At 34.2% G+C, this 17,758-nt stretch overlaps 1 protein-coding gene across 4 annotated transcripts in view; it reads right to left on the bottom strand.

Annotated features, from left to right (window-relative positions):
* The window catches only part of LOC147379552 (uncharacterized), a 201,524-nt gene that overhangs the window by 151,225 nt on the left and 32,541 nt on the right, over positions 1-17,758 (bottom strand). For 2 of the 4 annotated variants that reach the window (XR_015161935.1, XR_015161938.1), the window contains exon 2: positions 6,647-6,749. The exons of the other annotated variants lie outside the window; for them this stretch is intronic. The gene's annotated coding sequence lies outside the window, so the exon portion shown is untranslated. The remainder of the gene's footprint in view (positions 1-6,646; positions 6,750-17,758) is intronic. 4 annotated transcript variants of the gene reach the window in all.

Below are 17,758 nucleotides of genomic sequence, written 5' to 3'. Positions count from 1 at the left end.
CTATAAATTTCAATCAACATTTTAGTTTTTCCAAAATGGCTCTCATTTACAAATAGATGCCAGGACTTTTATATGTTCAGCAAATTAAGATTTTCTCCCAGCATTGCTGTTATAAAAGAAATGATACCTCTCTAGCAAAATATTTTGGCTAATGAACAAGAATCTCTCATTAAATTAATAACACTATTAGATTCACTTTCAGATGGCTTAACAGTGGTCTTTGGGGTTTGCTGACTAGGGCAAGTAGCCACTAAACATGAATTTGTACAAAGTAAATCTCTATCTCAAATCTAAACAAACTGTTTTTTCTTAATAAACCTGCTTCATTCTATATATTATGATGATTAGGAGCATTATTAATTTTTTATCTAGTGTAATAATTTAAAATTTTACTAATTTAAAAAAAATTGGAAGACTTTGACTATAAGGATCCATGTACTCAGTCATGTCCGACTGTTTGTGACCCTATGGATTTTAGCCTACCAGGCTCCTCTGTCCACTGACTTCTCCAGGCAAGAATACTGGACTAGATTGCCATTTCCTTCTCCAGGGATCTTCCCAATCCAGGGATCAAACCAGCATCTTCTGAATTGACAGTCAGATTCTTTACCAATGAGCCACCAAGGAAGACTTTGATCTATTGAGTGATTACTAAAAAGACCTACTTCAAGCTTGTCTGTATTTAACCTAAAGCACCTAATGGGAAAGGACCTTTTCCCAAAAGCACTTGTTGAAAATAATTACAAGGGAGTTGTCTTAAGCAGTGAATAAGAGTGGCAAACAAACAAATTTTATTTGTTTACGTGTTCACCTCTACTACTGGAATCTTTTCAAGGGCAAAGATTATACCAAACAGATGTTTGTTTCCACAGATCCTATTAAAATGCTTAAGACATAGTGAGTATACATGCCAGCTGAGGTAATTCATAAGTGAATGAATGAAAAGACATGGAAGAACTAAGATCCCTTTTCTGTTGGATGTGTAACTGGTTCAATCATATGAATCTTTTTTCCTTTTTTACATATTAGAACTTTCAGAATATACTTGTTCCCACATCCTTAGATACAATTAAATAAAACATTGATTTCTAGGGCTGTCATTAAAAAAGAAGCACGTTGGATGACTTCAACAATAGAAGTTTATTTCCTCACAGTTTTGGATGCTGCAAGTCTGAGATCAACAAGGACTCAGCAGGGCTGGTTCCTCCTGAGGGTGGTGTAGTAGAATCTGTTAGAGGTAACTTTCCATGGCTTTTGAAGACAGTATTCACTCTGTGCCTTTACAGGGTCTTCACTCTGTCCATGTCTATGACCAAAACTCCTCTTTTGATAACAGTATCAGTGATAGTAGATTAGGGCCAACCCTAATGACCCCATTTTAATCTAACCACTTCTGTAAAGAGCCTATTTCCAAATGAGATCACATTCCGAGATACTGGCAGGTATGACTTCAACATGATTTTTTAGGGAAACACAATTCAACCTATAACACCTATCCTCACTCACAGAAAAAGGGTGTGTTATGGTTATGTTTTTCAGTATATTCAAACTATTTCTAAACAATAAATCAGATTTTTCAGGACATTTTCTATTCCCTTTAAAACATTTTATGAAGAAAAAAATCCCTAAGGTCTGTAGCAGTGGTTTTGAAATCCAGTTGTTACATCAAAGTCAGCACTAGAGCTGAAGCAAGAACAACTGAAGTAATTTTGTTCCTGGCTCAGACATTAAACATTGAATCTGGGCAAAGGCCTTAACTAATCTGAGCTTCTGTTCTTCACCTGCAAAAGGAAGTGTTTAGGCTGAATCCCTCTGCAATTCCACAAGCCCAAAGACTCTGATTCTACCTTGTCTTATTTTGCCACAGCAATTGGCACTGTTGGAGGTGACCTGGAAATAACACAGGAGTCCTTATTTAATGAAGAGATTAATATAAATTCAGTCGAGTTTTGAAATGTTTGCACAGCTGAAGACCATGAACCTCCCAGACTTCTTAGACAAATTCCATCCATTCTCTGAGGACAAACTGCCTTTGGAATTGTAAATGCACACAGATGTTGCTTTCAGCACAAAAAAATACCTATGGTAGGTATGGCTCATGGCAGTGCCTTAAGCCACTCCAAAGTAATTTGCATCAAGATTGAGTATTCCAGCTATCTTCATTTTCTCAAAAATTAGTCCTAGAAAAATAAAACCTATCACAACAGGTTATAGGATTTAAGTTACATATTAATTTATAAAAATTATCTTGGATTCTATGATATAATTCAAAGCAACTTACAAAATGGTGACCAGGTATTCTAAAATCGTAAATTTTTAAAGTATCTATTTTTAAAAAACACCAAAAGACAACAGAATCAAGACAATGAAATGATCTTTATTGACACAGGAAAAACAAGTATGCATTTGAAAAAGAATCCATTTCTTTTGATAGAAGTACTTTTATAAATTTCATACAGAGTATAGTGATCAAAAGTTTTGGGGAAAATGTGTTGAAAGAGAATGACTCATATGAACATTGCCTTTGAGAAATAATCATGGGATATTACAACACAAGACTATAGGATATGTTAGGACAATTTGAGACAATATCAACCCTGGGGGAAAAATGCACCAATACTTCAGAAGATTTTTTAGAACACAAGGAATTCCTTAAAAGTGACATCTACTTAAATTATCTGCTGGAACTAATTCTTAAGGATATCAGATATACATTAAAGTGTCATTAATTTACTTAAGCATATAATAGACATTGGAGAGAAACAAGTAAGCTGACTTCAAAAAGCAACTGTCTCAATACCCAACACATGACAATAATAATAATGACAAATTGTTTAAAAAGTACTACCAAAATGAAACTTTTAAGAAAAGTATAGTGTGTTTGGGCTTTTTGTTAATAACTATGTTAATAAACATCTTGAGTCTAAGAAGGTGCTTTGACTACCTGAAGCTTCTAAGATTTATAAATTTTACTGCAGTTCTGGATAACAAAAAGGTATTATACAGTGTGGGGCAGATGGCTATAAAATCATGGCCCATACTGACAATATTTACTAATTAATATAGTGGTGAAAAGTGATACAGGGCTGAAAAAGAACACCAGCAATATTAATATAAGTTATGGTGATCTGAGGTTCATGATGTACTTTCTGAGAGATACTGATCACCCAAAATTGATAAAGTAATTCTTCCACTGAAGCAACATCCCATTCTACAAGTAATTTCTTACAAGATACTGAGTGTCTCAATGTTCTTATATGGTTGATTCACTTCTTATGGCTGTGTGTGCACAGAAAATGGTTTATTCATTCTTGCTGGCAATAGCTCTGGAATATATAGGTACTACTTTATATACCTGTAACATACTTTACAAGTAAATATCTCTCCTTTTCCTCCCAGGATGAAAGCCTCATTGCAAATTTTAATTAAGATCAGAAGTGATACTATATATTTTATGGGTGAGTCTAAAGTATGAAGAGATTAAATGGCCAGCTTATTTTGCTAATCATGAAATAGAAATCCACCAACTCCCACTTCAATTAATAATACACCCAAAAAAGACTCTCAAAGCTGTGTTTTCTGAATAAAAGGCTCTTACCACCTGTGGGATAGGAGCTGAACTTCCCCCTACTTATTTAGTTCACGCCACTATTTTTACTTCATCTAAGCTTTCCCTCCTTTTACTCTCCACATGTTTTGGAAATCATAAGGCTGCCCCTTTTCTCTAAACTTGAAACTAGGAGTTCCTGATCTTTTTAAAAAAGATCATTGTTGAGATATAATTCACATACAATAAAATTCACCCATTTGAAATGTCTGATTCAATGGTTACTATATCCACAATGTTGTATGTTAATCACCACAAACAAATTTAAAACTGTTTTATCCTTCTAAAAAGAAATCCCATACTTCAGTCACTCCCATTTCCCTCTCTCCCACTGCTAGGAAATCAATAATCTACTTTGTCGGTATCAATTTACCAATTCTGGACCTTTCATATAAAAGGAATCACACAGTATGTGGTCTTTGTGACTGGCTTCTTTGACTTACCATATGTTTTCAAAGTTCAATCACATAGTAGAATGTATCAATACTTCATTCCTTTATTTCCAAATAATATTCTACTGTATAAATATACCATATTTTATTTATCCATGCATCAGCTGATGAATAATTGGCTTATTTGCACATTGAGGCTATTATGAAAAATCCTGCTATGAACATTCATGTACATGTCTTCATGTGGTCAGACATGATCCTGTTTATCCTGGATATATAACTAGCAGTGGAATTCCTGAGTCATATAGAAAATCTATGTTTAACAATTTAAGGAAGAGCCAAACTATTTTCAAAAACTGTTGTGCTAGTTCATATTCCCTTCATCAACATATGATGGTTCCAATTTTTCTACGTCCTCACCAACACATTGGAGAAGGCAATGGCAACCCACTCCAGTACTCTTGCCTGGCAAATCCCATGGACAGAGGAGCCTGGTAGGCTGCAGTCCATGGGGTCACTAGGAGTCGGACACGACTGAACGACTTCACCTTCACTTTTCACTTTCATGCATTGGAGAAGGAAATGGCAACCCACTCCAGTATTCTTGCCTGGAGGATCCCAAGGATGGCGAAGCCTGGTGGGCTGCCGTCTATGGGGTCGCATAGAGTCGGACACGACTGAAGCGACTTAGCATACCAACACATACCATTATCTGAGCCATAGCAGTGGATATAAAGTGCTGTATTATTGTGGCTATCTATGACTTGCATCTTTCTAATGTGTAATAATAAACCTCCTTTCATGTGCTTATTGTCCATTTGCCTATCTTCTTTGGAGAAATGTCTGTTCAGATTCTTTTCCCACTTTTAATTGGCAGATACAATGTAGCAATGAAATGCCGAGACTCTATCTACATCAATATCACTAACAAAGTTGATATTGGACTAGGAGGGGAAAGACTGAAACCTCAAAGGTAGGCAATAATACCAAGTATATCTGACATCATGTCACGACCAAAGTCAAGTAAGTGGCTGTGATTTTATATGATTCATATAGCTTGAAGATAATAAGCAGCCTCAAAGGGTGAAGTGGGGTGCCTATAGCTGTGAATGGCAGGAACTAAGCTGGATATGAGAATCAATTCCTTACTGGCTGGTTCAGAATAGGGTTTTGAATCAAGAAATGAAGGAGGAAAATAAGTCAGGTGGACAAAGCAAATATGACAAAAGGGGAGTGCCATGAGATTGTAAAGAAATGTACTAAGAATTTATCCCAGATACTGTAGATGTGAAGTGGAGAATAGTCTCTACGCTTAGGTTAGAAAGAGGCTTTTTACATACTTCATCCTTATAAAGGGCTGGTTTATGAATTTGTAAAGATTTACCAACATATTGATACCTACAACTAAGAAGCATTACTGAGTCCTTGCTGTACCCCCAAATACTCTCCCAATTGCTTTACATATATTATTTCACCTAATTCTCGTGAGTACCATAGGAGGTTAATTCAATTATATTAATAAAGGAGGCGACAAAACTAAGATTTTTAAAAGGTTAAGTATCTTATGTAAGTCGCACAGCTATAAAACAGCTGAGTTTAGATTTAAAACCAGATCTAGCTAACTCCAAATTATGTGGTCTTTGATTATAATAGTGAAGATGAAGAAAAACTGCATTTGGATCAAGCTTAGTCTTTTACTTAAAATAATAAAAAGTGGTATATGCCGTGGATGCTAGAGGTTAATAGGGTTTGTAATCTTCATTGGTTATTAGTATTACCATCAAACTAATCAGCTATATATGAAACTTTTGAGCTATCTGTGACTTCTTCTCCCAACCTATCACTTCCATCTGACACCCATTTTCCATTCCACTGTCATAGATCTACTATTTCAGGTCATCATACTTGATAACTGTAGTATCTTTCTACCTGTTAACTGTCCTTATATAAATCCAGGTGATACACTACTATAAAACTAATTCTTAAACATAGTTCAGATCACAGCATATCTACTATTGAATATCAAAAATATTCAATACTCTCCTCTCATATCCATCAAATCAAATAGAGCTAACTGACCTTCACATTCCTGGCCTCCATAATATACCCATGACTTCCCATTCCAGCCTAGACATCTTAGCTGCCTACAGCTAAACTGTACCACTTACTTATTGTTGAAAACTACTCTATGTTTCCAAACTTAATTCACTTATTTATTCTTTTCTCTGGCATGGAATGCCTCCCCTATGTCTGCCCATTGAAATTCAATCCCTCTCAAATGCCATGTCTTCCAGGAAAACTATCCCAATTCCCTCAAGATAATTCCTTCCTCTTTTAATTACATTTTTTCTTGTGTAGCTCATGTAACTGTAGATTACTATATCTTCACGGGTCACTTAATCTCCCTTTCTAGACATCAAGTTCTCTGAAAGCAAAGCCTGTGCATTACTCTTGTTTGAATTCCAAAACACTCAGCAGATGTTTTGAAATTATGGCCATTAAAAACCGTCATTGGATTAAATTATTAAAGTTGAAAAAATATAGTGATGCATTAGTCAGAACTATTTTGGTTGCAAATCCATCTAATTTAGACCCAAAGAGAATTGTCTGGGGCTCATATGAACAAATTAAGGAAAAGGAAAACTACCTTGCCACAGACATGGCCACTAGTGGTGTACCGGTTTCTATCCTCTAAGCTTCAGCACCAGAGAGAAAGGAATCTTCTGCAACACTCACCTCGACACCTGCACCTGTTTAAAAAATACCAGAAAAAAAGTTTCTGACTGCCCAGCTTAATTCACTGATTCGCTGAACTTTTGACAGTAGTTAAAGTTGAGCATAAGAAGGTAGCAGCGCCAGTTAAAGACCTCATGGATAAAATAAGGAATCATGTGTGTGTGTATGTGTGTGTGTGTGTTACAGTACTTTCTCAGAAAATGAGAGAAGGGATATGATATAAACAAATATTTAACATCCATTATAAGTAGTGAAAGGTTTCAGTGATAACTGATTACTGTTGCATAGTTGATTAAAAACAAAAAAAAAGGAGGAGAGGAAAATTTTAGTCTATTAGTATATAAACAGAATTTAGAACAAATGGTATCAATTGTTTCCCATTCCTATTACTGTTCTTTCTTCAACATTCCTAAGTTGGCAGGTTCAGATTTTGCATAGTTTATGTAGAAGTAAGGCTATGTAAAACTGTTGATAAATTTCCCAGATTGATATAAAAAAGAAAAAGACTGCTTAACTGTTTGGGAATCCAGTATTCCATGATGGTTAAAACAGTGTTACTGAATATACATTTTAGCCTTTCTCATGTAAATTAACTTTTTTACTTTCGGGCATCATATTTCTCTCTTCTACTTTTATTGTTGGAAATATACATATTTATACATTTTTTCATTTATCTCAGAGTATCATATATACATGACAGCAAGAATCATAGTCTCAAGTAACCATTAATATAATTACCAGAAAGACAACATAAATGAGTAGGAAATAAGGTGATCTGAGAAGTGTCTACTCTTGAAACGGGCAGCTGCTATGCTGCTCTAGCCAACTGTTCCATCGAGGGAAGGCAGATGAGTGTTGTTGAATCAGATGGTTCCTTATATCAAAAAATTTCAGAAAGTCAGGGTTATATACGAAACCTCTTGATTTCTATATATGAGCCACCAACTCACATTTTCAAGTGCTGTACATACCAGACAGAGCAAATCTGCAGGTAAAATCTAACCTGCTGATTTTTTATTCTGTTAGATAGGTTCAACAAGTACTCATTGAATGAATGCTTATGTACAAAACTAATGATCTGAAAATCAAATCATGGTTTTCTATTAATTACAGTCCAGTTGTAGAGACTACTTTCTCCAGAAGAAAATATTGGCATCAGTTCTTTAAAATTCTGTTTAAAATTTTAATTTTTATAAGAGAATCATTCTTTTGTTAATGGGAGGCATAGGTAAATATAATCCTAAAATTTATCTCTGAAGAAGTTAGTAAAATGGATTATCAATTCACTCTTATAGATGCCTTTCATATGTTATTAAAAGGATAATATAGCTAGCATTTATTGGTATTCTTGTTTATTTCTTCCTACTTAAGTAACACAAAGTTTAAATGTTTAAATTGCTCAATTTAATCCTTGTCATGAAGACATTTAAAACTGCTGTCGGCCATACTGATATCTCTTTCTTTGAATTTCTGCAGCCCTTATTTGTTGTATGTCATTTAGTGATGTTTTCAAGCTTCAAGGAGTTTCTTAACTATAGAAGTGAAATATCTATACAGTGAAGCAATGGACAGAACAACAAACTTGCTATTAGGAGATCCAGTCAGATTCAAATTCATTAATTGTGGGACCTTGAGAAAGGAGAGAAAATGCTCTGCTATGTACTTCAGCAAAAACTCCAGCAGTGATCAACTGAGAGAGGGAGACAACAGAGGGAAATCAGGCTTTTAGTTGTCCAAGTAACTGTCAACTGTCAACTTTCCTGTTAAAGAAAGGAGATAGATAAGAGAACCATGAGTATTGATAAAATCTACTATGAACAGCTGTTGGGAGAAAGAAAAGAATAAAAATAAATGCCAAGATATGTGAGTAAAAGATATTTTATCATTTAAAAAGCTATACTTAAAAAATAATGTGGAGTACTTAAAGAAAAAAATAATAATATGACCTGGGTTCTATATAAATGCAAAATTAAAATCTATGACAAAAAAGCCCAAATAAAATGATAGAAATGGAAATATACTAGAAAATAAAAGGAAGATGAAAGGAACCTTACTTCTAAAGTTAAGAAAAGAAATAGAAGATATTGTTAAAAATCACACAATAAAGTTGAAAAGTACAATGTCTGAGGTGAAAACTATGTTGGATCAATTTATCAGCAAATTACATGACTCAGGAAAAAGGACTAGTGAATCTGAAAACAAAACAATGCAAACTATGCAAAAAGAAACAAGAAATAGAACCAAAAAGACTAAAGAAAAGAAGGGGAAAAGAAGAAGGTATTGTGGGGAATATAATATGTGTTTAAGTAAAACATATAACAATAACAGCGTAAAAATGGGAGGAGAAAACAGCAGAATACTACTGTAAAATTCTGACACTGTATATAAGTGGTATAATATCACATGAAGGTGGACTCTGATAAGTTAAAAAATGTATACCATAAATTCTAAAACAAGCACTAAAATTAAAAAAAAAGAGAATTACAGCTAATAATCAGCCAACAATTGAGATAGTATAAAATAATAATTTTAAAAGTATTCAATCTCAAAGAAGGAAATAAATGAGGGAAGAAGATCAAAATAAGGATGGAATCAACAGAAGATGAACAGCAAGATGACAGAACTCAGCATATCAATACATTATGTAATTATTTATAAACACTATAATAAGAAGGCAAAATTATACAATTGGATTTAAAGAAAACAGCAAGACCCAACTGTTCACTGCTTACATGAAATATATTCAATATAAAGAATCAAATAGGCTAAATGTAAATTGATGATAAATATACACTATGTTAATTGTAGTTGAAAGAAAACTGTAGTGGATATATTAATATCAGAAAATTAGATTTCAGAGCAAAGAATAATACTAGAGACAAGGGATTTTTATGATAAAGGGGTTAACCTCTAATCAAGAAAACATAGTATTCCTAAAGATTTATGCATCTAGTAAGGCAGTATCAACACACACACAAGGCAAAAATTAATAGAACTTGAGGAGAAAAAAATAAGTCCATAATTATAGTCAGAGATTAATAACAGAGCAGAAAACAACAAAACATATAAAAAATAATGAAAATCAATTAAATAAGAGGCTGAGTCTTTGAGAAAAATCAAAACAGTTGATGAACATCTAAAATGATGACCAAAAAAAGATATTCGATACCAATTAAGAGTATTATTAGATAAAATGGAAACCCTAACAAGAAGATAGCAACTACCAAAGCTCATTTAAGAAAAATAGAAAACTCTGTATAGACTTAAATCTATTAAAAATACAGAATCTGTAGTTACAAACTTCTTTCACAAAGAAGACCAAACAGTGAAAGTGAAAATCACTTGGTCATGTCCAACTCTTTGCAACCCCATTGACTATGGAATTCTCCAGGCCAGAATACTGGACTGGAGAGCCATTCCCTCTCTAGGGGATCTTCCCAACCCAAGGATAGAACCCAGGTCTCCTGCAGTGCAGGCAGATTCTTTACCAGTTGAGCTACTAGGGAAGATCAAAAAAGACCTATATAAATTGAGAGCAAAATCCATCTTTATGTATAAGATGACTCAATATTGTCATGATGTCAGTTTTTCCTTACTTGATCTGTAGAATCAGTTCCAACTAAACTTCCATCAATGTATTTTGTGAACATTAACAAACTGATTCTAAAATTTTTATGGAGAGAGAAAGGACACAGAATAGCCAAGACAATATTGAAGGAGAGGAACAGAGTTGGAGGACTGACACTATCCAACTTTAAAACTTACCATAAAAAAAAAAAAAAAAAAAAACTTACCATAAAGCCAGAAAGACAGTGTGGTTTTGATAAAAGAGCAGACAAGTGGATCAATGGGACTAAATACAGAGCCCATAAACAGACCCAGAGGAACTAAAGAGCCTCTTGATGAAAGTGAAAGAGCTGGCTTAAAACTCAACATTCAAAAAAATGAAGATCATGGCATCCAGTCCCATCACTTCATGGCAAATGGATGAAGGAAACAATGGAAACAATGACAGACTTTATTTTCTTGGGCTCCAAAATCACAGATGGTGACTGCACCCATGAAATTAAAAGGTGCTTGCTCCTTGCTAGAAAAGCTATGACAAACCTAGACAGAATATTAAAAAGCAGAGACATTTCTCTGCTGACAAAGGTCTGTATAGTCAAAGCTGTGGTGTTTCCAGTGGTTATGTATGCATGGGAGAGTTGGACCATAAAGAAGGTTGAGTGCCAAAGAATTGACGCTTTTGGTGTTGGAGAAGATTCCTGAGAGTCCCTTGGACATCAAGGAGATCAAACCAGTCAACTCTAAAAGAAATCAATCCTGAATATTCATCGGAAGGACTGATGCTGAGTCTACAATACTCTGGCCACCTGATGCGAAGAACTGACTCATTATAAGACCTTGACGCTGGGAAAGATTGAAGTCAGCAGGAGAAGGGGACGAAAGAGGATGAGATGGCTGGATGGTATCACCAATTCAATGGAATAAATTTAAGCAAACTCCAGGAGATGGTGAAGGACAAGGAAGCCTGGCTGTGCTTCAGTCCATGGGGTCGCAAAGAGTCAGACATGACAAAGCAAGAATAACGGAATAACGTGAAAGGCAATCTAGTACAGCAAACAAAGTCTTTTCAACAAACAATGCAGAAACATCCACATACAAAACAAAAAGAAATCTGGACACAGAACTTACTACACATCACATAACTCAAAATGGATGACATACCTCAATGTAAAAAACACAAAACGATTATAAAACCCATAGAAGAAAACACAGGAGAAAATCAAAGAAAACTTCAAGTCTGATATCTTAATTTGTGAAGTCTATAAATATACTTTATGATGAAGTAACAGAAATTCTACACAAATCTTCTAGAAATTGAAAATAAGGGAACACCTTTCAACTGATTCTATAAGACCAACATCACACTGATACCAAAATTAGACAGACTTAAAACTACACAACAATAGCCCTTATGAACATACGTAAAAGGATCTGAAACAAAATTTTAGCACATCTAATCTAACATTGCATGGAGGAAGACTACATCACTACAAAGCAGATATTACCCTGGTGATGTAGCCCAATTAAACAAGCAAAAATCAATGTATTTAATCATATTAACAAAAAGATAAATAATCAGACAAAAAGCATCTGTCAAAATCCAACATCCATTTCTAATAAAAAATTTCAAAAAACTAGTACTAGAAGTCAACTTCCTCAATCTGATAAAGGGAATCTGAAAAATCTACATCTATCATCATACTTAGTAATGCCTGGTAAAAGTCTGCATGAAAATCTAACTGATCACCAACAAAACAAGAGTGTCCACTCTCACCACCTCTATTCAACATGGTATTGCAACTTCTAGCCTTTGAAAATAGAAAAATAAGTAAAAGGCATTGAAAATTAGATAAAACAGTAATAATATCTTTGTTTATAGGCAACATGATTATCTATGTTGAAAAACTGCTAAAACGTATTTTTTAAAAAGCCACTAGCACCAAAAAAATGAGTTTAAGAAGTTGTAGGATATACTTTAATATTAAAAATTAATTTTGTTTATATATACTAAAAATAAACAATAAAAATAACAGAATACCATTTACAATTACATTAAAAATATAAAATACTTAGGGGAAAATCTGTCAAAATCAGGAAAGACCTATACATTGAAAACTTTATTTATTAATGATGACCTAATAAAAAATAATCTAAATAAACAAATGGATAAACACTGTCAATGGATCAGAAGACGGAATAGTGTCAAGATATCACTTCTCCCCAAATTAATGTATGCTGCTGCTGCTGCTGCTAAGTCACTTCAGTCGTGTCCAACTCTGTGCGACCCCATAGACAGCAGCCCACCAGGCCCTGCCATCCCTGGGATTCTGCAGGCAAGAACACTGGAGTGGGTTGCCATTTCCTTCTCCAATGCATGAAAGTGAAAAGTGAAAGTGAAGTCACTCAGTCGTGTCAGACTCTTCGCAACCCCATGGACTGCAGCCTACCAAGCTCCTCCATCCATGGGGTTTTCCAGGCAAGAGTTCTGGAGTGGGGTGCCATTGCCTTCTCCAAAATTAATGTATAGATTCAACATAATTCTAAACAAAATTCCATCAAGTTGTCTATAAATACTGAAAAATTGATTTTAAAATGCATGCATGAAAAAAAATAAAATAAAATAAAATGCATGCATGAACTCCATGACTTAGACAAAACAACTTTGAAATGTTTGAAATTCAATCCTGTCTGATTTCAAGTCTTTTTACACAGCTACAGTAATCAAGATAATATAGTATTGTCACAAAAATAAGCAAAAATGGAAAAAAATAGAGATTCCAAAAACAGATCCATAATATATGAATGAAATATTCTGACAAAGACACAAAAGTAACTCATTAGAGAAAAGATTTTAAGTAAATGGTACTGGAAAAATTATATATTTATTTGCAAAAAAAAAGATTCTAATCCATATTTTGCAAAAATTAATCAAGATGGATCAAAACAATCAAGCTGGATCATGACCTTATCATAAAATCTAAGACTAAAAATTAAAGGAAAAAAGATATGAAACCAAAAGCACAATGCATAATAGACTAAAATGATAAGCTAGGTATCATCAAAATAATTTCTACTATTCAAAAGAAACTGTTTAGGAGAACAAAAAGATAAACCACAGAAGAGGAGAAAATATATGTAAATCATATATCTGATGAAGGACTTATATATGGAAACACAAAGTACTTTGAAAGCTCGATAATAAAAAAACACACAACCCAATAATTCTCACAAAAGATTTGAACAGAAAAGTCACAAAAGAAAGTATGGAGATGGCAAGGAAGTAAATGAAAAGATCCTAAATGTCGTTGGCTATTAGGGGAAAACACACTAAACTGGCAACAATATTGTCACTAAAACCTATCAGAATGATGATTGAAGTTAAAAGACTAACCGTACCAAGTGTTGGCAAGAATGTGGAGGGACTGCAACTTACAAACATTGCGGACTGGAATGTGAAATGGTCACTCACTTTGGAAACCAGTTTGACAGGTTCTTAAAAAATTAAACATACATCTGCCATAACATCCAGCCATTTAACTCCTAGGTATTTACCCAAAATAAAAGAAAGCACAGAAGAATAAAACAGTACATACCATTAAATTCCATTAAATTTATGTAGAACTGTAGAAAATGAAAACCAATACAGAATGATAGAAGGCAAAGCAGTTGTTACTTGGTGATGCAAAGAAAGAAGTCAAGAGAAGTGGGAAGGGAGGGATTAGCAAGGGGCCTGGGGAAATGTCTGGGGATGATGGATATGTCCACTATCCTGATTGTTGTGAGGTATGACAATGTATAAACAAATCCAATCTTATCAAATTGTATATTTTAAAATAGACATTGCATATTGTATGTCAATTATTCTCAAACTGTTAAAAAAGAGAGAGATGCATCCCTATCAATCTAAGGACATGTGATAGAAAAATTTTGGAAGAGCTTTCTCTCCTGATTACCACAATCAAAAGTAAATGTCAAGTTTGAAACAAAGTAACGGCCCACAATTTTCTCCAAGTCATCCATCCTCAATCAAAATTCCTTGCACAAACAGAAGTAAAAATTTAGAATGTTAAAAAAAGGTCCTCTGATAATGGGCAAACTTTCTCATGGAATCTCTCCAATACCGAATGAGATTAATAAAATCCAGTTCTCTGTCTGAATTAATGATATAACAGTTTCTGAAACATTCTTACTTTAAGTCTTTGATCATTTGTCTCCTGAGCATCGAATTCCTACTCCTATTTTCTACTCCATCGAAATGCCTATGATTCCTTCATAACACATCCCAAATGCCTGATACTATGGCTGAGCTGTACACAAACAAAAACATATATTAACTATCTGTCCCTTTATAAGCAAAGTCTTCTGATACCAGTTTTATTCCTTTAAATTCCATTTGGCATCTCTCTTAAGCATAATTTATTATATTATGCATCTTCCTATGTTTAAGGTCTTTAAGGGCAGGAACTCAATTGTACAAGCACTATGAAGTACTTTGCATTCAGTCAGTTCTCAATAAAATCTGTTAAATCAGATAATTTATGAATAAAAAGAGTTAAATCAGCAGATACTACCTAGGATGAGCTCTTAATTACAGAATAATAAGACTGCATTGCTGTCATCAGATTAGGCTATGATACTGCAACAACCTTTGCCTACAGCTCAAAGAATGTTAGAGTTGAAATAGACTTTAGAGCTCTGCAGATCAATCTATTCGTTTTTAACTGAAAAAACTGACGGCCAGAGAGTTTAAGCGATTAGCCAAGGATAAAATAAAGAGTGCTAGAACAAAGACTAAAACTCATGCCTGCTAGAGATAATGGAACAGATAGGTTCATGGACAGGCTTTAAGAGATAGGGTAACTCCCCCAAAATGCATAGCTGCTAAATTTTACATATGTGCATGTAAACATCTTCTTGGGAAGAGTATTATATTCTCATCAGTGTCAAAAAGAGTTCATAATCAAAACAAAACTGAGAAAAAGATTTTTTTTTTTGGAGAATCACTGACTGTTATCGTCTAGTTAAGTAGTAAAGCTACTGATCAACAGGTCTGATCATCCTATATTCTTTATCACATCCAAGGCAAAAGCCAACACACATTTTGCCAGTGTAAACAGCTACTGTGCACAGCAATTCAAATACTTCAGGTATCCCTCTTTACTTTCCTCTAAGGATCCTTCAGTGTAGAAGTACTTCTGCAGTACTAATCAAAACAATTAAATCAAGATTGTGTGCTTAACAAGGGGATGGGCGTGGGAGTTAATGTAAAAGGAAAAAGTTGTATATTTCCTATCTTAAGAAATATTTCAAGGAGGTTATTTGGTATGTATGAAGAAAAAAGATTTAATGACAGACATCAAATAATTTACTATCATTGTCATTCTGATTTTAGGAAATCTATTTATCAAAAAAAATCTTCCAATAAAATGAATCTATGAGACTGATGATTCAATACAAGTACAAACTCAATGTGACATAAGGTTTCCGTAGATAATGAGCAATACTACTATGCAGACTAGATATTAATGTTCACTGCCTACAAATGGTAGCATTACTACTGCCAAACATACCAGACCACACTTAAAATGGAACTTGAAAACCTGTGAAAGTTACACTACTTAAAACAAAACAAAACACTTACTTGAAAATTTTAACAGAAGGAAATTAGTAGTAAGAGAATTGGTTAAGGAGATTAAAAGAAATAAATAAATAAACATACTGAAATTTCACTCATAGTACTCAAAAAAGTAAAGAATACTCAGAAATATTTTCATCAAGAATGGTCACTGAACAAAGCACTAAAATTTTATTAGAGGATATAGATTCCCCCAAATGGAAAGATATTTAATGGTTTTGAATAAGAATTCTTAATATCACAAAAAAGTAAGTCTCTCAATGTCACTATGTATCTTTAATGAAATCCCTATTAGAATCCCAATTTTTGTCCTTTATCAGATAAAATTACCTTAAATTTATACAGAAGGATGCTGCTGCTACTGCTGCAAAGTCACTTCAGTCGTGTCCGACTCTGTGTGACCCCATAAACGGCAGCCCACCAGGCTCCCCCGTCCCTGGGATTCTCCAGGCAAGAACACTGGAGTGGGTTGCCATTTCCTTCTCCAATGCATGAAAGTGAAAAGTGAAAATGAAGTTGCTCGGTCATGTCTGACCCTTAGCGACCCCATGGACTGCAGCCTACCAGGCTCCTCCATCCATTGGATTTTCCAGGCAAGAGTACTGGAATGGGGTGCCATTGCCTACTCCGATACAGAAGGATAGATGCCCAAAATCTGAAGGAAAAAAAAAGTTGCTGGAAGGCTCTATTATCAAAATCATGGATTTACCGTAATAACAAAGTACATCAGATAATATTATTATCAGATAATTAATCTCCTCAGTAATGAGACCAGTGAGAAGAAAGAGGTCAATGGCTTAACAAAAACCATTTTGTACTGGCAAAACTAAATATATGTCTTGAGGAATGTCAAAAAATTGCTATTTCATATCTTGTCTTCAAAAATTTAGGATTAAGATTTGAGTATAAAAGAATAAAACAATAAAAATCCCATAAGAAAATACAGTACATTGTATTATAATATGGAGATCTGAAAGAATTTCATGATCAAAATGAATTTACTACAAAATTATAAAAGAAAACAGACTTATTTGTTCAAAGCTTTGAAACTTTTTAATGGTAAAAGATATCAGGAACAAACTCAACAAACTATAAATTTAGGGAAAATATTAAATAAAGAGTGTAATTAAGCTCTATGTTATGAGGAATACTTAAAACTTGGTAAGGCAGATATGAACAGCCCAATAGAAAAATGAGCAATTAAGTGGCTATTTATATATGAGATCAAATTTGGGGGAAAAAACATTAAACAGAACCTCAAACTCAGAGATTTGTAAATTAAAGTGAAAGTGAATCACTCAGTTGTGTCCTACTCTTTGTGACCCCATGGACTGTAGCCCACCAGGCTCCTCTGTCTATGGAATTCTCCAGGCAAGAATACTGGAGTGGGTTGCCATTTCCTTCTCCAGGGGATCTTACCAACCTAGGGATCAAACCCAGGTCTCCCACATTGCAGGCAGACTCTTTACCAACTGAAAAAACATTAAACAAAAGCTCAGACTCAGAGATCTGTTAATTAAAGTACAAACAATCATTTCCCACCTATCAGCTTGCAAACATTTAAAAGAGAGGTTACAACTATTAGTGTAGATGAGCTAAAACATGTATTCTCATACATAGCTATGCTAGATGGTTAAAAAAGTCATATTTAAAACAAAAACTAGCATTTCTTTAAAATATGTACCTTGCTGCTGCTGCTGCTAAGTCGCTTCAGTCGTGTCCAACTCTGTGCGACCCCATAGACGGCAGCCCACCAGGCTCCCCCGTCCCTGGGATTCTCCAGGCAAGAACACTGGAGTGGGTTGCCATTTCCTTCTCCAA

This window comes from Bos grunniens, chromosome 1 (assembly GCF_055505025.1).
Source record: "Bos grunniens cultivar Pamir isolate PY7600 chromosome 1, Bosgru_T2T1.0, whole genome shotgun sequence".
In the NCBI taxonomy this organism is placed as follows: domain Eukaryota; kingdom Metazoa; phylum Chordata; class Mammalia; order Artiodactyla; family Bovidae; genus Bos; species Bos grunniens.
This window is presented reverse-complemented; position numbering and strand designations above follow the sequence as displayed.